This window comes from Microcaecilia unicolor, chromosome 11 (genome assembly GCF_901765095.1).
Source record: "Microcaecilia unicolor chromosome 11, aMicUni1.1, whole genome shotgun sequence".
Taxonomy (NCBI): Eukaryota; Metazoa; Chordata; class Amphibia; order Gymnophiona; family Siphonopidae; genus Microcaecilia; species Microcaecilia unicolor.
The window spans coordinates 34,126,850-34,151,036 of record NC_044041.1 but is presented as its reverse complement, the minus strand read 5'-3'; the positions used below and the strand labels follow the sequence as shown (position 1 = coordinate 34,151,036).

Sequence of the window (24,187 nt, the reverse complement as noted above, 5' to 3'; positions counted from 1 at the left end):
CCCGGACTACCTTGCAATCTCTGGTGGTCTAGTGATGTAGTCAGTGCAGGAACAATGCTCCAGTCATGGCAGCCATTTTTAGAGCAGAGTTGGAATAGACAGGAGTAATTGGAGACCATTCCTGCCCCAACTACACCCCTAGACCACCAGGGATTTTATGGATAGGCCCCGAGAGGCCTATGAGTGGGGGGGGGGGGGTCCAGGAGGAGAGGCAACTCTCGTTTGGGGGGGGGGGGGAGGAAGAGAGACAAATAGGACAAAGCATACATTTTCGGTTTCTACTAAAAATACATGGTCATTTCTCGGCCAAAACTGAAAACATGGTCGAAAAGTAAAATTAACCTTTCAGCTGAAACCAAAATCAGAATTTGGGGCCAGTTTTGATGCCATAAAAAAAACCAAAGCCAGAATTCAGTGGGCCTCTAACCAGGGCCAGTCAGTCATTTTCAGTAGCATTGTCTGGGTGATGGTACTGAAACCAGGATGGCCAGAGCAGAGCTTGGGTGGGCCGAGCAATGAAACTAGCTGAATATCATTGTTATCCAAATAATGGCAGTGGTCTGTGTAATTCCCAGATATAGGAATATTTATTATTTATTTATTTAGATTTTGCTCACACCTTTTTCAGTAGTAGCTCAAAGTGAGTTACATTCAGGTACTCTGGATATTTCTCTGTCCCAGGAGGGCTCACAATCTAAGTTTGTACCTGAGGCAATGGAGGGTTAAGTGACTTGCCCAAGATCACAAGGAGCAGCAGTGGGATTTGAACCGGCCACCTCATGGATTTCAAGAACGGTGCTCTAACCACTAGGCTACTCCTCCACTAGCAACATTCCATATAGAGGCCTGCCCTTGCAGATCAGCAATGTGGCCGCGCAGGCTTCTATTTCTGTGAGTCTGACGTCAGACTCACAGAAACAGAAGCCTGCGCAGCTGCGTTGCTGATCTGCAAGAGCAGGCTTCTACATGGAATGTTGCTAGTGGAATAGCAACATTCCATGTAGAATCTCAAATAGTAGCAACAGAATCTCAATAGTAGCAACATTCCATTTATTTTATTTAGATTTTGCTCATGCCTTTTCAGTAGTAGCTCAAGGTGAGTTACATTCAGGTACTCTGGATATTTCTCTGTCCCAGGAGGGCTCACAATCTAAGTTTGTACCTGAGGCAATGGAGGGTTAAGTGACTTGCCCAAGATCACAAGGAGCAGCAGTGGGATTTGAACCGGCCACCTCATGGATTTCAAGAACAGTGCTCTAACCACTAGGCTACTCCTCCACTAGCAACATTCCATATAGAGGCCTGCCCTTGCAGATCAGCAATGTGGCCGCGCAGGCTTCTATTTCTGTGAGTCTGACGTCAGACTCACAGAAACAGAAGCCTGCGCAGCTGCGTTGCTGATCTGCAAGAGCAGGCTTCTACATGGAATGTTGCTAGTGGAATAGCAACATTCCATGTAGAATCTCAAATAGTAGCAACAGAATCTCAATAGTAGCAACATTCCATTTATTTTATTTAGATTTTGCTCATGCCTTTTTCAGTAGTAGCTCAAGGTGAGTTACATTCAGGTACACTGGATATTTATCTGTCCCAGGAGGACTCATAATCTAAGTTTGTACCTGAGGCAATGGAGGGTTAATTGACTTGCCCAAGATCACAAGGAGCAGCAGTGGGATTTGAACCGGCCACCTCATGGATTTCAAGAACGGTGCTCTAACCACTAGGCCACTCCTCCACAAATAGCAACCAGTGCTGAATATCCAGGTATACGCTTAAACACCACAGCTGACATTTAAAAGAAATGCCAGCCGCGGAGTTTAAATATTGCCCTGCAGGATTTTTATTATGTATCTAATTGAAATGCTTTGCAATGACATTACAGTGATAAAGTTTATATTAGTCTCGTATTCCACAACATCCTCTAAGTTCCCTGCAGATCGCAAAGCAACAAAAAACTAGCACATTTAGCTGGGCGTATACATTAGTTTGCATAACATGTTAAACTGCAAGTTAAAAAAGTGAGAAGAGTGTGGGAGTAAGAACCAGACTTTCCAGAGACAGGACCACTGAAGTAGTTCAATATAATGAAGTTGATTGGAAAAACAAATTGACTCGACACAACGTTGTGTTTCGGCCAGAAGGCCTACATCAGGAGTCTATGAATTAAAAACAATATGTAAAAATAAAATTCAGACAAAAACAAAATGTAAACCAAAAAATAATAATACATATGGGTTTGAACAATAATAACAGGTATGATTATATGCGTTTATATGTATAACATACAACACAAAATCATAACACATATGTAACATAATATTATCCGTCTGGAATCAAATACGGTAAAATATTGAACAAACTTGCTATAAAATGATAAAACATGGATATGTCACAGCAGTGGCGTAGCCAAGGGTGGGCCCGGGTGGGCCCAGGCCCACCCACTTTGGGCTTAGGCCCACCCAGTAGCAGCACACCTACGATGTGGCTGGCAGGGATCCCTAAGCCTCACCAGCCGAAAACTCCCAACTATCCCTCTTGCATACCTTGTAAATAGGAGATCTTCACCTGAACGAGCAGCAACTGATACATACTGCTCACACCGGCCCCACAGCCTTCCTTCTGATGTATTCCCACCATTGCGGAAACAGGAAGTTGCATCAGAGGGAAGGCTGTGGGGCCAACATGAGCAGTGTGTATTAGTTGCTGCTCGCTGCAGGTGAAAGTCTGCTATTTAAAAGGTTAGGGGGATGTCTGGGAGAGACCAAAGCACTTGTGGGATAGGGAAGAGTTCTTCTGCCCACCCATCTTGGGCCCAGGCCCACCCAAAATTGGGTGTCTGGCTACGCCCCTGTGTCGCAGAGATATAGATTTTACTTGAGCAATTATATCAACAGAAAAAAATGAATATAATAGCAATGAATAGTAATGGTGTGAAAGGGAAACATACATATGTGTGTGTGTACATGTGACTGATGGACAAAAATGAAAAATGGCACCGTCCCTTTTGGGTCACACACCACAGTTCTTTGTGCCCCCTGTTATGTAGATGGGGATGTAAAAGTTTACAGTAAGTGCAATTCTTCCATGTTCAGAGTGGCTGATCAAAAGGTCAGAATGGTCACGTTGGGTTACACCAATAGTTCTCAACCCAGTCCTGAGGACACACCCAGCCAGTTGGGTGTTTAGGATGTCCACAATGAATATGCATTAAGAGTATAAATGGGATTATATAAGTACAACTTCAGTAAAACGATATCCCAGGTCAAAAATATATCCGATCCAAATCTTTACCCAGGCAGAATATTATAAATAATAGAATATTATAAAATTTGTGTGAAGGTGCTCAGAAAACCATTAAAGTGAAAAAAAAAGCACACCTAGTCATAGCAATTCTTGAAAAAACATGCACATGTTCATAGCATTTTCTCATATTTTTAAGAGACAGCAGTCCTTGGTATTATCACAGTCACAATCCCGAATGCAAATTGCAGTCCACAAAATTCCTTTGTAGTAATATGATTGAATAAAGCACTTATCTTAAAATCCATTGTGTTGTGCACATCGCTGTTAAAAAAGCTTTCCTGCTGGGAGGCCATGCTGGAAGGTACTAAGCTAGAGATGGAAGACTGCAGTTCTTGTTACCAAGGGTACCCCCTGATGAAGCTGTAACACTCGAAACATGGATCCAAGTCAGGGTATCTATCATGGATCCTTCCCAGCAGTATTTTTTAACAGCTGGTGAAATATTTTTGAGTATCGGGGGGGGGGGGGGGGGGGGTGAATGGAAGGCACTGTAAGTAGTGATGCATCTGAGGACCGAAGGGTGCAAGCTGGCTTTTAAGGCACTAGTTAGTTAAGTAGTTAAACTAATCTGAACGAAGCAGTTTGAACATCTACAGAAGAATTTTGTATTTAACGTAATAGGCGACAGGGAGCCAGTACTGCATGGCTCATAGAAGAGAAATGTGAACAAACCTGTAAGCTTCTTGCAGCAATTTCACTGCAGAATTTTGAACCAATTGGAAACAATGCAATAATGTATACAGAAGACCATTATCAAGTGTGATAGTTGATCTTAATAACCAGGAAATGCAGAATGTAACCAAACTCCAAAGTATTTTAAAATGAGCAGCAATGCAGTCAGGGTATGGGGGGGGAGGGTGGAGGAGCTGGTCTTCTCTTCTGATGATATGCTTGGACTGCAATCCCAAAGGAAAAATCAGCACCGAAAGCGCAGAGGCAATAACCAACATGTTGGAATCTATCATCAGTTAAACATTACAGATTATTACCTGAAATCTATCTCTCCCGAGCTCTCTAACTGCATGAGAGAATACTGCAGTAAGGAATGACCAGAGTTACATAAATGCGGCTTATTTCCATATTTTTCATCACTTCATTTTATTATTCAGTTTGATGATATTTTTCTTTATTTATATGGCAATCTACTCTTGAGTCATTGTGTTGCCCATGCATACAGAATAATAACATAACGAAACACATTTTGAAAGGTTTTTGAAATATTGTTTTTCCATTGCATCGAGAAGAATATAAAAAGTCTTTAGGAGGGTTTGCCCTTTCCCTGAGAAATGCTTTTCTTCAACATATACAACCCTGTATCTTCTTCTCACCCCCCCCCCCCCCCCCCCCCCAGATGACTTACTTAAGAAGCAAATAACTTAAATCACTGATCAAGGGCAGGAGGGGAAGCTAAACCTTCGATCATACTGTTTTGCCAATAGGGAGCACCACAGTAGCTGCAGCTGCCTTCCCTCCTGTCACTTAAGGTTCCATTGGTTCTGTTGGACAGGAGAATGGGGTCAAGGATCTAATGTACCTTCTTTTTGTGGTACAACCAAAGCGGTTGACATGCTTCACAGCCCTTCAGTTGATTTGTGGATCTCTACCCCCTTTTCAAGGTTTTGTGAATTCTTTCATGTTGGAGTCTGATAGGTACGGGCGGAGAGAGGGATCTTGGGGTGATAGTATCTGAGGATTTGAAGGCGACAAAACAGTGTGACAAGGCGGTGGCCGTAGCTAGAAGGTTGTTAGGCTGTATACAGAGAGGTGTGACCAGCAGAAGAAAGGGGGTGTTGATGCCCCTGTATAAGTCGTTGGTGAGGCCCCACCTGGAGTATTGTGTTCAGTTTTGGAGGCCGTATCTTGTTGTTAAGGATGTAAAAAGAATTGAAGCGGTGCAAAGAAAAGCTACGAGAATGGTATGGGATTTGCGTTACAAGACGTATGAGGAGAGACTTGCTGAACTAAACATGTGTAATCTGGAGGAAAGGAGAAACAGGGGTGATATGATACAGACGTTCAAATATTTGAACGGTATTAATCCGCAAACGAACCTTTTCCGGAGATGGGAAGGTGGTAGAACGAGAGGACATGAAATGAGATTGAAGGGGGGCAGACTCAAGAAAAATGTCAGGAAGTATTTTTTCACGGAGAGAGTAGTGGATGCTTGGAATGCCCTCCCGCGGAAGGTGGTGGAAATGAAAACGGTAACGGAATTCAAACATGCGTAGGATAAGCATAAAGGAATCCTGTGCCGAATGAATGGATCCTCAGGAGCTTAGTCAAGATCGGGAGGCTGGGCTGGTGGTTGGGAGGCGGGGATAGTGCTGGACAGACTTATACGGTCTGTACCAGAGCCGGTGGTGGGAAGCGGGACTGGTGGTTGGGAGGCGGGGATAGTGCTGGGCAGACTTGTATGGTCTGTGCCAGAGCCGGTGGTTGGGAGGCGAGGATAGTGCTGGGCAGACTTATACGGTCTGTGCCCTGAAGAGCATAGATACAAATCAAAGTAGGGTATACACAAAAAGTAGCAAATATGAGTTATCTTGTTGGGCAGACTGGATGGACCATGCAGGTCTTTTTCTGCCGTCATCTACTATGTTACTATGTTACTATTTGTAAAAAAAAAAAAATCTGAAACGCAACTTATGTACCAGAGATTTGCAGCAACCGTCAAGGGCCTTCACTGCTCCCACAAGCAAAAAAGAGAACAGTAGGATGATGGGAGAAAAAGTAGATAGAAAATGAAGAAATAGCGATATGCACATATAATTGGCCATCTGAAAATTACTGTCTGTCCGTAGGGAGAGGCGTTTCAGGGGGTGATTCAGTAGTAGTGGAAATAATGCATATAAATTGATTTTCTGGGCTATGTGCATTAGTTTCTGTGAAAAGTCTACCTGCACAAAACAGATTTAAAACTTCACATGCACGTGGTCTCCATGAGAATTTCAAAGGGAAATATCCACCCGATGTTTAACCACAGCAGTCAGAGTTAGGAAAAATGTCAGCTCCCTTGGTTAAAATAAAAACTTTATATAAGGCACTGGACAGAGGCGTAGCCAGACTTGGTATTTGGATGGGCCCAGAGGTAAATTGGATGGGCCCTTCCACGTGCACATGCCCCCCCCCCCCCCCCCCCCCCCACAACCACACACCACAAATATCTTCCTGGAGATATTTCTTTTAAGAACATTAGAGGTTTGTTTTTCTTTTACCTACCTTACATCTTCTCCCTCTCCTCTGCGGCGTCCCGACATCTGCGTTCCTGTCTCTGAACTCCGTCTCTCCCCGATGTTGGTACATGCATCCTCGGCGCCTGCAGGGCAATTCGTTCTCACTGCTTGCTCCGGTCCCGCAGGCTTCCATCTGCCATGTCTCGCCCTCGCTGACGTCACTGCCTGTTTCCTGTCTGGCGGAACGCGGCAGATGGAAGCTTGCGGGGCCGGTGCAAGCAGTGAGAATGAATTGCTGCAGGTGCTGAGAACATCTGTACTGACACTGGGAAAGGAAGGGGTTCAGAGACCGGAGTGCAGATGCCGGACGCCGTGGAGGAGAGGGGGGAAGAAAGCAGTGTGGTGGGCCTGTGCCCACCCAGGCCCACCCGTAGCTATGGCAGTGGAACCTGGATCCGGTTCAGTGCCAACCTGGAAGTGCTATCTAGTTAGCAGTGATAATTGGGCCATTAATCAAACACCTAATTGGATTTTAAAAAAATACTTTTCAGGTTAGCTGTCCAGTTAACAGTGGGAATATCGCTGCTAACCAGATAACCTCTAGCTCCACCCACAGACCACTCTGGCACTCTCTCAGGCAGTCAGAGGAAATATTCAGTGGCACTCTCTGATTAGACCTGCTGGATATCCCTTTCGCTGGCACTTATACGTTACCAACAGCTGCCCACCCGGAGAGGTGTCTTTGAAAATTCACACCTACATTCCCTAAGTCCCAGGAATGTAAAGCTGAGAGCTTGCAACTCATTGTAGACACAAAAAACAGGTCAAACCATTTTAAGAAATATGAAGCCTAAAACACAAAAATAAGGCCCTGGTATAAAGCAGCACTTGGTGCAGCTGGTTATTTGTATGTAAAAGATGTGAAGATAAGAGGGGTCAATATTCAAAGTGATTTAAACAGATAGAAATGGCTCCTGGCCATTTAAACACGGCTGCCAGACTCATCTTCGGAAAAACACGCTTCGAAAACGCGAAACCCCTCCTAAGAAGCTTACATTGGCTTCCTATTAACGCTCGCATAACATTCAAAAATATGCACAATAGTCCACAGAATCGTCTACGGACTCGTACCATATTACATGACGGAACTTATCGAGCTACCATTAAGAAACGTGACGAGAACAGCAAGAACCTACCTAACCCTTCACTACCCCAGTTGCAAAGATATAAAATACAAATCTTCACATGCCGCCAGCCTCTCCTTTATAGGAACGCAATCTTGGAACTCACTACCCAAAGTCCTGAAACTCACAGAAAACTACCTACAATCAGGAAAAAAAACTGAAAACGCATCTTTTCAAGAAGTCTTTCCCCTCTGGATCTGCCTAATCCCACACCACCATACATCACGAAAAGTTCAGAAATGGAAATCAATAACATAAACCTCTCTCACAATATGCTAATATATCAACCTAAGCATTTGTTGTACTTCTGTATTATGTACTAGACTTCTACAAATCTAAATTTTGTAACCGCCTTTTAGCAATATGTAAGCCACATTGAACCTGCCGTACGGTGGGAAAATGTGGAATACAAATGCAATAAATAAATAAATCACTTGTCTGTTGGATTTTGAACTGTTAATTTTGTAAACTCAGTATAGTGGAATGCCGATTATCCGAATGCCAATTAACTGGGTGTCCAATTATCCAGACCGGCGCACAGTGACATAGCTATGGATGGGCCAGGATGGGGGACAGGCCCACCCTGCAGCAGCGCATCACCCACCTGTCTCCCTTTCCTCTACTGGTGGCCCAGCATCCCCATTCCTCTCTAAATCTACCACGTTGTACCATCCCAGTGATTCAACCTCACGGCCTATGCAGGCCCCTCAGGAATGACATCAACAAGAGCGGGGATGCAGCAAAGAAAAGCCCTGCCCTTTCCTTTTCCTCCTGACTCCCACGTGGAAATGTTCCTACAGTACAATGCTGTGTTTGAAATGGCGTCAAAGTGAAAAAGGGTCGTCTTAGCATTAAAAGACAAAATTGACGTCGTGGAAAAGTTAAGAAAGGGAGTGTCGGGGAAAAATTTGGCTGAAGAATATCGTGTAGGAACATCAACAATATCAGCCGTAAAAAGACAAAGTAATGCGATTGTCAACTACCTCTCAGTTCTTGAAAAAGAGGAGGGGAGTTGTTCCAGAAAAACCATGACAAGGTCACCTATTGAACAGGTAGATAAAGCTCTAAATTTCTGGTTTTTGCAAAAAAATAAAAGATCATCGGGTCATCCAAATTCTTGGCCGCCATTAGCCGAAAAAGGCCAATGTTTTTCAATCAGCAACTTCAGAGGCATTCTGAATTCAAAGCCAGCACTGGTGGCTTTGAAATGTCAAATGCTGCCATAGAATTAAGCAGAGTGAAATCCATGGTGGAAAAACGTTCCGCAGATTTACCAGCAGCTGATGACTTTCTTGTACAATTTCACACCGGAGCCTGCAAAGGCCTCTCCGGTACTATGTAAGCCACATTGAGCCTATAAATAGGTGGGAAAATGTGGGATACAAATGTAACAAATAAAAAAAAAAAAGACCTTATCAAGAACTATGACCCCAATTGTGTCTATAATGCAGACAAAACTAATCAGAATTGGAAATCCTGATTTCAAGTCATCCAAAGAACGTGTCACACTGTTGGTGGAGGGGAAATGCAACTGGTAGTTATAAGTTGGAGTCATTGCTGATTGGTAAATCTAAAAATCCTCCTACCTTCAAAAACATACATAACCTACCACTGTTATACAGAAGCCAAAAGAGAAAGCCCGGATGAGTTGCAAGGTTTTCCTTGCCTGGTACAACACTTGCTTCGTACTGGAGGTGCAAAGCTTTCAGCATCGTACAGGAAAAGATGGAAGCGTCATTTTATTGTTGCACAATATGCAGTCACATCCCACAGTTGAAAACTTAGAGTGAGAGGAAGATAGATTCGAAGTGCTTTTTTTTTTTTTTTGCCTCCAAATGTGCCTGATCAGCAGAGAAACGAAAATCGGCACTGGAGCAATTAAGATTGACTTCCTTTTTTTAAAATAGAAGTTCAGTAGTATATGTACTACAAATACAATACTGCACTGTAGTTTGGTATTTTTTTCCCACTTATTGTTGAAAATAAAAATGAATGTTCAAAATACAGTGCTTTCAAAATGTGCTCTTTTTAAACAGGTATGATTTGTCCAATCATTTGGATTTATGATTATCTGGACAACCCCCCTGCTGAGGTTAGTCCTGCTGTACATGTCTCTTAAACCGTTATTTCAGGCTTGGATAAGAGTCCACCAAGCCTGGAAGTTCAGTTCGTTTGTCATGGGGAAGGGAAGTGGATGGGTTTGGGGATGGTGGGTGTGGGAGAAAAAGGAATTGCAAAATTTTGTTGCCCTTGTATTGTTATCAGGTTTTTTTTCAATAAACTTTTTTTTTAAATCACTTGTCTGTGGCTAACCAGGTATGTTCAGTAGCCCTTAACCAGCAACTGGCACTGAATATACCCAGTTAGGGCCCGATTCTATATATGATACCTAAAATTAACACGCGCTAAGCAATTACGACTAAGTATAAAATGTTTTGTACTTTTTGGGGATCTTGCCAGAGTTGGAAACAGGATGCTGGGCTTGATGGACCTTTGGTCTGTCCCAGTATGGCAATACTTATGTATTTATTAAACTCTGGAATTCGTTACCAGAGAATGTGATAAAGGTGGTTAGCTTAGCAGAGTTTAAAAAAGGGGTTGGACGGCTTCCTAAAGGAAAAGTCCATAGACCATTATTAAATGGACTTGGGGAAAATCCACTATTTCTGGGATAAGCAATATTATATTCTAAGTACTGCATGCAAATCTACGTATTTAGAATACGCTTAGGCATAGTTAATGCTCCTGAATCTACACACATCCATTTACGCCAGCGAAAAGCTGATGTAAATCCCTGCGCAGAGATTTACGCGCACTGGCCCATATTTTATAACGAGGTGTGTAAATTTTGGAACACCCACAATACGCCCATTTCCACGCCTCTAACCACGTCCCTTTTGCCTGTGCATGTTAGAATTTAGACGCAGTACTTTACAGAATATGCTTAGCAATGTATGCGTGTAAATGTTCGCCAATTAGTGCTCGTTATTGCTTGTTAAGAGCTGTTAATGCTTAACAGCTTGTTAAAACAATTAATCTATGCGTGTAGTTATAAAATGCACCTAGATTTATATGCATAACTGTAAACACACTATATAGAATCCAGGGGATAGCGCCGTTTGTTCACCTGGTAGCACAGGCCCTGACTGTCAGCATGAATAGATGTAGCTAAGAACAGGACTCGAGTAAGTGGGAGATGGGCTCCAGCCTTTTGAGTTTTACTAGGTCCCCTTACATAAGTACATAAGTATTGCCATCAAACCCAGCATCCTGTTTCCAACAGTGGCCAATCTAGGTCACAATACCTGGCAAGATCCCCAAACAAATACAAAACATTTTATGCTGCTTATCCCAGAAATAAGCAGTGGATTTTCCCCAAGTCCATTTTAATAATGGTCTATGGGCTTTTCCTTTAGGACGCCATCCAAACCTTTTTTAAACCCCGCTAAGCTAACCGCCTTTACCACATTCTCTGGCAAGGATTCTTTGTTCTCCCAATGCTCTATTGTACTGATGTTTATATATTTTTATGTATTTTATTGTGGTTTTATTAATGTTTAAGCTAGCGTGGATGATGGGATGAATATGATCTTGTGAGATAGGTTTTCCTGTTATGCATTGGCGTTCCTGACTGTAATATTTGCTTTATTATTATTATGTAAACCGCTTTGTACTGTTTAGTTTGAGCAGTATATGAAAATGAATTAACATAAGCATAACCATGTTCTGTGGATAACAAACATCTTCCATCTGTAAAGTGCAAAACAAAGCTGAAGTAGAATAAGATCCCCCAATGCCGAAATGAGGCAGTAATCCCAGAATATACAACAGCTTTGCTATAAGTAATTATTCAGACATTTTAGCAGAAGATGGATTGTGTAAGGTGAGGTCATCCTGGCATATTGGTTTTTAGAGTTTTGGCACAAGGCTAATCCTAACTGGAACATTTGCCTCGGAAGTTAGTGGATGGAGCACATGACTCACTCCAAGAGATAATGAAATCCTTCCTAAAGTAATCCATTCAAGAGCAGGACTGATGCGACCCTTTTTTCTATATCCCTTTCATTTAAACATTAGAGTTGTTCTGAAATATTAGCATGCTTTATATTCACGTTTGAATAGAAACAAGCTTGCATGCCTGTTTTCATTTCTCATCGCGTTGAAAGCGTACTTGTTCTGCCCAAACCATTAGAGCTGATCTCCATTGTGCCCCAGTGTACTCGCACATCGGAGGGTGCACTTCTGAGCCACAGAGGAATAAGGACGGACCCAGAAAGGTACTTTAATGGAGGCAGCTTTCAAATGCATAAAGTTTCTGAAATAGCCCTGCAGACAAAGAAAAAGAGCAAGACTGGAGCCCTGCTAATTATAAAAGTTGCTTTACAAAAGATAATTCAAAAGCAATAATTTAGCAAAACATAATCAAGGAGCGCAGATGGAGATTTGATGAATAGTTTGCAACATGCAATTAACAGCTCTTGTAGTTACATATCATTAACCCCCAGAGCACAAAATTATTTTCTCATTATTAGCTGAAAAGGTAAAATTAAGCTGACTAGACAGTAAAGGAACAAACTGCAATTAATTACCTTCATTTATTACAGTCATTATTTCAACTTATTTTTACTCCGATACCGAGATGAAAACATTTAAATTTGAGGTTTTGTTATGCTAATAGAGAGATGGAACTTTTGTATTCTTTGTGCGTGGTGTCCTAAGAAAAGAGTGAAGGGTGGGGGGTTTTAAATCTGTCTTCATTGTAGATGAATGAGCCGTGCATTATAGGGGATCACTCATTTACGTGTCTACATATACATAAATGAAATGGATGAAGATCTTTCTGAAAGTGTCGGCTGTGGCCTGTTGTCTGACATGGATGCCGTTGGCCTTCTGGGTTATGGAGAAGGTTATGAAACACATCTGCAGGATTCAAGCAGCAGAGGACTCTCATTTCTCATCTTTTTTGAAGATGGTAGCACACAATACAAAGAAGTAAAAAGAAAAGAGGCCTGCAAGAATGAAAAAGCATGACCTGAAGAAGGGAGATCTATGAATCTGCTTGTTTGATGTCATTGGAAACGATCATTTCAATAGTTAAATACCAGCGCTAATATTTATCTGGAAACTTCAGTGATAAACTAGTCACAATCACACTTCTTTGCTTATATGACCTCAGCAGCGACTCATGTCACAAGAAAATTTTTGTATGTAGATTTTGTAGAAAACTTAAAATGCAACCTCATGCTTTGATGTACTAAAATATCCTTAACCTCATTAATGTGAATCACTCATAGGATTGCTCACCGACACGTGGCATGTTTCGTATATTGCTGCGTCAGAGTTCGGGCCACTAGAAGAAAATTAAAAATAAAAATTAAGTTGTAAAACAGAAAAACATAGTGATTATTGCACTGTTCATTCTCAAAACGCTCACCTAGCCACATCTCATACTGCATTCAAAAACTCAGCTTCAACCAATGAAGATTGGTAGGTACTTATTGGAAAAAAGTTAATCTCATGACCTGATTCACCCCGGCTACATAAATTTATAAAATTCTTGTGGCCAAGCAATTGGAAAAGATCATGGCCTCCAGAAATAGAAAAGTGTGAACCTTTGGATCCATTCCTTGAAAACAGCCTGGTATAAAATAGCAGAATTGTCCCAATCTGGAATTGTGCTCTGTATGACATATCCCCGAGCACCCCTGCCTCACCCACAGCAGGGGAGTCAATAGAAGGGGAGTGATTTTTGTGTCTCTATCTCCCATGTGCTCTTTGCATTCCCACCACTCGCACAGCCCTGCAAAACATCAGAAGTAGTTGGCCTGATGACTCAGTTTTTCACAGCCCCTGGACAGAGAGAGATGGGAAGAACACTGTGGTGACTAGATTCAGACCTGTAATCACAGAGTTCCGGAAGGAGCCCACAAACGTGGCCTCCAGAAAGGGAAGAATTGAAAAATGGTGGACTTTTGGAACCACTTCTTAGAAAAAGCCTAGTATAAAACAGCAAGATGACTCGACTTTCACAGCCCCTGGAGGAGGATGAGAGGAGCATTGTGGTGATCACTATAACATCTGGTGACCAGATTCAGAGCTTGTAAGTACAGGGTTCAGAAGAAGCCTGGATGCATGGTTGGCCTTCAGAAATGGAAGAATCAAAAAATTGCAAACCTTTGGAAGCACTTCTTGGAAACAGCAGGATGACTCGGCATTCCCTGGCCCCACCCCCACACACCCGCAGGTGGGTAGGAGGAGCCTTGTGGTGATTGGATAACACCTAGTGATCAGATTCGATGTAGGGTTTCTACCTCCTAGTATATCATCCATTATCCTTTCCTTAATGTTTTTTAGTCTCATGCATTAATCCAGTGGCCTCTAATGTTTCTTCCAAACCTCACACTAACACTATTTGCTTTTGTCTCTCTTAGAATGTAAACCACACTGAACCTGGAAAGGGGATATTAGTGTTCTTACAAGAATTGATTTGTATTGAATTGGAAAGAGCCTTGATACGTGGCCTCCTGTCCAGCGCTGCCACTGCAGTGAGAATGTTGGGGCAGGGGAGCTAAATTCTAGAGGGAAAATCCCCTGGGAGTTGCTAATGAAGACTCCTGTTGCCAGATCGTGGCCCTGTTTCTGATTGAGCTGGAAGTACAAAGGAAGAAACTGCTGAGTCAAGACAGAGAATAGCAGAAATGTGGGCACGCCAAAGTTATCAATAACTGGAATACAACTGACCTCTGGATATGGTTTGAGGGACCAGAAGATTTATATGAATCAATTCAGTGAGGGGTGCAGCTGTCTTCTTTATGGCAGTGGAGGAGGTGGCCTAATGGTTAGTGCGGCAGGCTTTGATCCTGGTAACCTGGATTCGATTCCACTGTAGCTCCTGTCACCTTGGGCAAGTCACTTAACCCTCCATTGCCCCAGGTATAAAAACTTAGGGCTCCTTTTACTAAGCTACACAGGAAGTACCGACGAGCTACTGCAGCAGCCCTGGTGGTACTTCTCACCCCTAGCGCGCCGTCATTTCCGGTGCTACAAAAATGTATTTATTTTTGTAGCACTGGAGTGTACCCGGCGGTAACCGGGAGTACTGCACGCTGCCCGGTTACTGCGGGTTAATGTGGGAGCCTTTACCACCACCTCAGTGGCAGCTTGGTAAAGGGACCCTTAGATTGCGAGCCTTCTAAGGATAGAGAAAGTACCTGTATATAATGTGTACAGCGCTGCGTACATCTCCACCACCCGAGGGAGGTGGTGGAGATGAAAAACGGGAATGGAATTCAACGTGCGTGGGATCTGATCTCATTTATGTTATGTTTTATACTATTTTTCCACTTCTAATCTTACATGATATCCGTATGCACCTTAATTGTAGCAATATCTGAAGTTCTATTCTGTTAATATGATTGTCGTTCTAACATAATGTAAGCCACATTGAGCCTGCAAATAGGTGGGAAAATGTGGATACAAATGCAGTAAATAAGTAAATAAATACAAAGGAATCCTGTTTAGAAGGAATGATTCAGCGGAATCGTAGCGAGATTGGGTGGCGAATGCCGGTAATTGGGAACCAAAATGGGAGCTGGGCAGACTTCTACAGTCTATGCCCTGATCATGACGGAACAGATAGGGATGGTCTGGACTGTAATTCGACGTAGGTCCAGAACTTAGATACAGAACAGTGTTGGGTAGACTTCTATGGTCTGCGCCCTGAGAATGGCAAGAACAATCAAACTCAGGTATAAAGTATCACATTACCATGTAAAAATGAGTTTATCTTGTTGGTCAACACTGGATGGACCGTACAAGTCTTTATCTGCCGTCATTTACTATGCTACTCTTTGGGGTTCTACTTGGAATGTTGCTACTAATTGGGATTCCGGAATCTTGTAACTCTTTAGGATTCCAGAATCTTCAGAACTTTAGTACAAGAACGGTGCTGGACAGACTTCTACGGTCTGTGCCCTGAGAGAGGCAAGGACAAATCAAATTCAGATATACATATAAGTATCACATACCATGTAAGTGAGTTTATCTTGTGGGCAAACTGATGGATCGTACAGGCCTTTATCTGCCATCATTTACTATGTTACTAGTAACGCTATAGAAATGATTAATAGTAGTGGTATCTAGAGATGGGGATAGGGAATAGCACTGCTGCTGTCCTCTTCCCTATCCACATATTTAAACCATTTTCACTTTCCTCCTCTTTTCCTTCTTTGCACCGACTCCCCCCCCCCCCCCCCCCCCCCCCCCCCCCCCCCCACACACACACATTTTCCTCTCATCCCTTTGGATGTCTGATGTTTGGATTATTGTAACCGCCGCGAGAGCTGCCAGTTAGTCATGGTGGTATAACAAATTCTAATAAACCATAATCGTGTAAACAGCAATAAAAACTATGAATTGAAAAAAATATGCAAATGTTTGTGATATAGTTTAAATACTTGCATAGGAATGTATAAAGTCCCCTAGTCCTGAAGCCCAAAAGTCAGTGGGTGAAAGATGCTTTCAGACAGATATGTGTGGTTTCAAGATAACCATACATTTCTGCTACAGTATGAAGTCTATTTTATAGCGCCGACTTCTTGAGAAAACAAAAGCCTGAAGAATGTTCACCTGGACGAATTTAATATTAAGAAATGGCTGGGGGTAGGAGAGTGTAGGTTGTAGGTCACATTGGTTTCATTTAGCTGCAACTATTTCTGTGTACATCACTTTGAAGGGCTTGGTACCCTGTATCAATAGCATACGTTCAAATTCTGGGCCCCAAGCAAATATTTTGGAGAGGGTACTTGTGAAGCAGACATGTAGAACTCACCCCACCCCACCCCTTTTGAAGATATGGAAGTGACTCGGACAAGCAATTCCTAGGACTCTCCTCACCTCCCATGGTCCCTTTCTGGTTTCTTTCCTTTTCACTTCCTTCTCCCGTGGTCCTCTCACTCCTACTAGCTCCCTCCTTGGTCCCTTCTCACATCCTCTCACTCCTTCCCTATAGTTGTTTTCCAGGTCTTTTCTCTTATACCCTTCCCTTTTCCTTTCTCCTCCCTCCTCCCTACACAAATAGCCTTCTTTAGCACTGGTTTGATTTGGTCCAACAAATGTTCAGTCACTTTTACCATCCATGTTTGTACGTGAGCCCATAGTGAAATTCATAAAACGGTGACGCTGTCATCTGAAGACGAGGCTTTACTGACTGAGCGCTAACCTGTTTTAATACTTGCTGAAAAGGAGAAGAATGTAGATGGAGCTTACAGGGGAGAATGTGCCATCGGTAATACCAAGGAGATGCCCAAACATCTGTGAGCGTTTCAGGAAGCATTGCCATGAAATTAAGACCCCCAACACCTTGTATTGAATGCAGTAGCGTTTAATAATGCATGTTTTATAAAATAAATTATGAATGGATTTTGGGTTGGTTTGTTATCAGTAAAAGCAGCTCTTTGCAGTTGCTTGGTTCATTTCTCATTAGGAGTAACATCATCTTAGGAACCCTATTGATTGAATCTTATATTTTAAAAAAAGCCTTAAATAATGAACGTGAGGAACGTATTTATATGACATTCCTTTAACTAGAATTCTGGTGCTTTATTATTATTATTTTTTTTATTATTGATCTTTTAGACATGAAATTGCTTTTGATCTTGTCGTGAAAGAACAAATTGCCCATGTGCACCAGTGACAAATCCAACAGCTATTCATTTGAAGTGGCTCATTGGTATGCTTTAGTGTTTCAGGATTTACAAGCATTTAATGGAATGGATTATGCTTTGACATAATTATTATTAGAGATACCTGTTCCTTGAAACAATCAAGCCCTATGTGGTGTAATTTCTTTTGTATTTCTATTATTTTTCCCGTCTGTCCATCTTACATGGAACTTCTACAGACTCTGACTAGCAGACTGCTTGCAAGGAAACATCTTGCATGGCCAACACGCAACTACCAGAAGCCTAAAGGACGAATACTGTACGTCATCCCCTAGGACTGTCACTGAACTCCCAGAGAATATCCAGACGTCCTCTGGAATACTCCATAAGGGTTCTTAAAACATAGGGGTTCACTGTTTGAGGCAAGCCATGGGGCCCTTTTACTAAGCCACGTAGGCGCCTACGTGCATCAATGCACGCAAATTCAGAACTACCACCCGACCGCCGTGTGGCCCGGGAGGTAATTTCATTTTTACGCGCATCCAGTATGTGACCGGAAAATATATTTTATTTTCCGGCAGGTGGCACTAACCGGGCAGTAATCGGCATTGTACGCACAATGATGATTACCACCTGGTTAATGTGTGAGACCTTACCGCTTAGTGAATGGATAGTGGTAAGGTCTCAGGCCCAAAATGGACACGCGCCAATTTTCATTTGGCTGCATGTCCATTTTTGGCCAAAAAAAGGGGTTTTTTTTTGCAGGCGCACTGAAAATGGACCTGCATACGTCCAATACACACTTCTACAACAGCGCAGGCCATTTTTCAGCACACCTTGGTAAAAGGGTCCCCTAAGTGACTTACCCAGAATCACAAGGAGCTGCAGTGGGAATTAATCCCAGTTCCCATGGTTCTCAGTCTGCTGCTCTAACCATTAGGCTCCTCCTCCACTTTGCTTACCTTATCCAATTAAGTGCCAACTCCACCCCAGACTACACACACAATAGCTGGTTTCGGCTTCAGTGGTTAAAATGTATATTCAGCAGCATTATCTGGGCGAGTGTCACTGACTATTCCTTTGGGACCTGCTCAGTGCCAGTTAATCGAGCAAGAAGAGTAGCCTAATGGTTAGTGCAGTCGGGCCTTTGATCCTGGTAACCTGGGTTTGATTCTCACTACAGCAGCACCTTATGACCTTGGGCAAGTCACCTAATCCTCCACTGCCACTCCTCAGTGGCTTCCATAATTTCTATGCCTCCTTAAAAGGGTTTCATATTTGCCAAGAGTTCTATACCTCCTTAAATAGACACACTTCTGAACAAGCTGCATTCTTCTCATCATTCACAAGTAAGTGACCCAGATCATTACGTTTTTATTTATATATTACATTAGTTAACGCTTCCCCTCTTTCGCAACCAGCACCATATGAATGGGTATAAGGAATGCTTAATAAACATTCCTGATACCCACTGTATGGAGAATTGCTGGCACCAAAGTGTGCCAGTCTTACCAAATAGTATAACCCTATGCACCGTTGCCATATTTATTTATGGTTATGGTTTATGATTTCTGCCTAATACCTAGGCGGAGCACTTAAAAACATGCATAACAATTTTTAAAAAACACTCAAAATGCAAATGACAACACATCCAACACTAATTACAAATGCACAAAACCCTGCACTGCAAAAGAACAAAATGCAATCCTAAAATAACTAGTAAAAAGGCCCGTTTCTGGAACGAATGAAACGGGCGCTAGCAAGGTTTTTCCTGGGAGTGTGTATGTTTGAGAGAGAGCCAGAGTGAATGTGCGAGTGTGTGACAGAGTGAGACTGTCTGTGTGACAGTGTGTGTGTGAGAATGAGAAGTGTGTGGCAGGGCCCCCTCCCCTGTTCCTAATGCCCCTCACCCCGTTCCCTCCCCTCCTTTTCCTCCTCCTTCCCACACTTTGGGTTCCTTAAGGCTTTCAAAGTCTATGTACCCCCGTGGCCCTAACGCCCAGTATCCGGATACCCCACCGCTTTCCTCCTCACCCCTCCCCCAAGATGTAACACTTTCACGTCCTTCATTTTTTTTATGTGTCCTATCAACCATGTGTCCAAATGCCCAGCATTCAGATTGTGTTCCTCTCGTAAATTTTCATTTCTTTCATTCATTCAGAACTTGCCCCCCCCCCCCCCACCCCGAACACTTTCGGTTCCTTCTGTCTTTTAAAACTCTGCTATGTACCCTGTGTGCTAATGGCCAGCATTGAGATTGTTTTCCTGTCCCAAATTTGCATGTCTTTCAGTCCTTCACAACTCTCCCCCCCCTTCTCCAATTTAACGCTTTCGTTTCCTTCTGTCTTTTAAAACTCTCCTATCTACCCTGTGTCCTAATGGCCAGCATTGAGATTGTTTTCCTTTCCCAAATGTTCATGTCTTTCAGTCGTTCAGAACTCCCCCCTCCCCCCATTTAACACTTTGGGTTCCTTCAGTCTTTTAAAACTCTCCTATCAACCCTGTGTCCTAATGGCCAGCACTCAGATTGTTTTGCTTTGCCAAATTGTCTGTCACTGACATCACTGAAGTCAGTGTGTGCCTGCCTAGCAGACCACTTCCGGCAGGCACGGGTCCCAGGCACATCCTGTTGGAGGTGAGAATTATTATATAGGACAATCATAAGTTTCCAAATGCACTAGTAAACAGATAACTTTTAAAAGTCCTTTAAATACTGAAATCTATGATACCATCCTATTTCTGACTGGAAGCCGATTCCATAAATTTGGGCTTGCAATTGAAAAGTGCCCGTGTGAGTCACTTTAAAAAGTGTAGATATATTCAAAATGTTCTTTCTAATCTCATAAGGTTCTCAAGTTTTGTTCTGTGGATCAGTGATCGTGTTCTCTCCAGGTAAATCATAGTCCCATGGCTGTCAGTGACATAGGAGTAACCGACAATGTTAAGTGACTTTCCTTTCTTCTGTTCTTCATGATGCCGGCAGTCACAGAAATTTCCTGGAGGGATTTTTCATTCCTCGCTGTTTTCTTACATTTAACAAATTAAATAGGCTCTGTTCCCCAATGTTTCTCGTCTAGAAAATCTATCCTTAGTGATAGCAGCCCTGAGGCAGTACCATGCTGCAGCCTCGTATGGTTGTACAGTTCACTGCTGTTACTTCTCTACTTACCTACACGGATTTCTTTCACACCTTGCTTCATTGTTTTATTCATTGTTTAACAAATGTTTTGCCAAAGTTATTTGCTGCAGAACTTAGTCCCGTCTCCAGCTTTCTTCTCTTTCTTGGCATCAGACTGAAATGGTTAGAGCACCAGGCTTGGCATCCCGGGCTACCCGGTTCAAACCCTACTGCTGCTCCTTGTGATCTTAGGCAATTCGCTCATGGGTTTTTTTGGTTTTTTTTTTTACAAAGCCATGGTAAAAAGTGGCCTGCAGTAATGCGGGCGCATCTTTTTGGCATGAGCTGGGCCACTTTTTACCACGGCTGGGAAAAAGGCCATTGTCGGTTTACTCCTATGTCGCTGACAGCCACTCTATCACTAATGAAAATGTTCGAACTATCATGCTACCTCTCATGCTGAAATGAACTTTCTATATTTAATTGCTTAACTTGTTCTACAAATTACTGTATAACTACTCTATAACTTACTTTATCAAATATGAACTTTGTATTTCTCATTCTGGAAATGGCGATCGCCACTATGGCATAATGTAAGCCACATTGAGCCTGCAAATAGGTAGGAAAATGTGGGCTACAAATGCAACAAATAAAAAAATAAATAAATAAATTTTCAGGGACCAGGAAATGGGTGTGCACAGCAATTAAAACTAGCGTGCGCCTATTTATGGCCTGAGACCTTACCACCAACTATTGACCTAGCAGTATGGGGCTCACGTGTTACCCGCATGGTAACCATGCAGAGCGTGCCAACGCTGCCGATTACAGCCGGGAACGCCCCCCGCAGTAGAAAATAGAATAATTTTCTACCGCAGGATCTAGCACGCACAAAAGTCAGAATTACTGCCAGGCACACATGCTACCCTGGCAGTAGTGCCGATTTGATGCGTGCTACCTGCACGTTAGCTCTCCCGTGGCTTTGTAAAAAGACCCCTTAACCCCTCCATTGCTTTGGCTACAAAATTAGATCGTGAGCTAATTAAAATTCTGCTGATTTCTATGTAGAACTTTGCTTTTTAGTTACGTAGTTAAGACTTCTAAACTGTACTCCCTACTGTATAGGCCTTTCAGATAGGTTAAGAATAAAATCCCATTACAGCTTCAGACACAGTTATTCTTGACGCTAGTATTTTCCAACTCCTGCTCATGAACATTCCTATCCTATTTCTGTTTTGTTTTTTTAATTTTTCTGATACACGTGGATCAATCAAGCTTCTACTCATCTCTCACCCTTTCTGTATGAAGTGTTTGCTATCCCTGCTCCATGAAACCTCAACAGAATCTGAGTTGCATTAGCTTTAGGAAAGCATTTAGAATTCTGTGATTGAATATTCACGTTTGGCTACCTCATTGCCAGCAGTAACTATCCAGCTCCCTCCCTAGTTAATGTTACATCATCTTGATGGGTTTTTCCTTAAGGCTACCTTCCTCCTGCCAGCATCTGGGCCTGTGAAGCTTATTTTTCCAGCTGAATTCACTTGGTAACATTTCAAAGCTTATTTTGACAAATGATTTTAGCATCCTGCCTGCTTCCATTTTGTAAAACCTCATTCAATTAATTGTTCTAGGGCAACTGCTGTGTCATTTTTAAATTTCACTCATGAAAATACCTGGCATTTCCCTGTATAGATATAGCTATATTACCTCATTGATTGCATTCATGTGTATTTGTGTTCATTTTACTACTTTTTATACTGGGCTAAATATTCAGCTGGCTGCGTTCAGCGTTTTTGTTGTCCGCCACTGGCTTTATCTCTAGATACTCAATGCCAGGACATGTCCAATTAAATAAAGAAAAAACTAAATACATTTCTGTTGTTGGGAACCAGGCGGAGTTTAAATATGGACTTAGTTTGCTATTGATGGAGATTTGTATTTGCTAGACTGCTCAATTAAAATCTTGGGTGTTACATTGGATGAGAAATTAACCATGGAAAATCAGATCAATTCGTTAGTAAGAAGCTCTCTTTTTATGTTGAGATAGCTGAGAAGTATTCAAAATGATCTATCAGAAGATCTGTTTAGGCTGGTAGTGCAGTCACTTATTCTTAGCAAATTGGACCAGTGTAGCATTGTATATTTGGACTTATCAAAAAAGATTCTGAGAAAGATTCAAACTAGTCAAAATGTAGATGTACGGATGGAATTACCCCATTCTTTATTAAGTTGCACTACCTTCCTGTAACCATAACGCGTCTAAATTTAGGTGCAACCACTTCCATCAATGAAAACATGGTGCAAATGCCCACGCCTAAATTTACTCACACAGCACCCTTATTCTGCCCTGAAATGCCCATAATTGGCCCATTTCCGCACCCCCTTTTTTGGACCGTGCATAAATTTTAGGCACAGATCCCGCACCTAACTTTATGCTCATAACACCCAAATAAATCTAATTATTTGCTAATTGCTTGTTAAAAAGCCTATTATCAGCATTAATTGGCTCATTATTCAGTTTAAAAGGTTTTATTGTGTATTGTGTTGGCATTGTAATGTAGTATACTATGCATGCTTTGTATTGTTGTATGAGTATTTTTACTGCTGTAATTGTCCATTGCTTATGTTTGATTTGTTCCTGCTGTATACTGCTTTGAGTGAATTCTTTCAATCGCCCAATCAGAAATAGTACCAGTTCATCACGGTCTTATCTGAATCTCCACTACCCTAATTGCAAAGGACTAAACTACAAGACACTCATGCGTCCAATTTCTCTTACATAAGCACACGCCTGTGGAACGCACTGCCACAAGTGGTGAAAACACATGATCACCTAAAATTCAGAAAATTATTAAAGACTCACCTATTCGGAAAGGCATATCCGAATGACCCAACTTAGGTGGCTCAACCCTGCAACACTTCACTATCAAAGATCGTACTGGACATTAACAAACCCTTCTACCTCTAACCCAACTTGACTGAATCTTATCTTCCCCATCCCACTATAACATCTTTTGTACTTATCCCCTACCGGACTTGGCGAATGCCTTCACGGTATTATGTAAGCCACATTGAGCCTGTAAATGTGTGTGAAAATGTGGGATACAAATGTAACAAATAAAATAAAAATAAAAGGCGGTAAATAAATCCTAATTAATTAATTAAATTGCACATGTAAATCAGGATTGGAGACTTTTATAGAATTACGGGGATAACCGGGTACTATCCGGTTAAGTGTTGCTGAATATGCCCATTTAGCCCCAGACAAGCCATTTAGGGGCCCTTTTACTAAATCGCATAGGCGCCTATGCGTGCCCAATGAGCGTCAGTTCGGAGTTACAGCCCGGCTAATGCGTGGCCCATGTGGTAATTTCATTTTTGATGAGTGTCCACTATGCCTGCCAGAAAATATATTTTATTTTCTGGCATGCGGCAAAAATCGGGCAGTAACTCCGACTTGATGTTAAATAGTAGTAGTAGGCGATTACCGTACAGTTAACGTGCGAGACCTTACTTGCCAAGTCAATGGCTGGTGGTAAGGTCTCAGACCCAAATAGACGCACCCCAATTTTATTTTGCCGCACATCCATTTTTGGCAAAAAAATTTTAAAAGGCCTTTTTTTACAGGTGCGCTGAAAAATGGATCTGCGCACGTCCATAACACGCGCCTACACTACCACAGCCCATTTTTCAGCGCACCTTAGTAAAAGGACCCCTTAAATGGCCTGGAGCTGGTTTTGGCTGTTTTTA

The 24,187-nt window shown here is 42.2% G+C and overlaps 1 protein-coding gene across 1 annotated transcript in view; it reads left to right on the top strand.

Annotated features, from left to right (window-relative positions):
- CUX2 (cut like homeobox 2) overlaps window positions 1-24,187 on the top strand; it is a 521,901-nt gene that overhangs the window by 313,698 nt on the left and 184,016 nt on the right. The window lies entirely within an intron of this gene.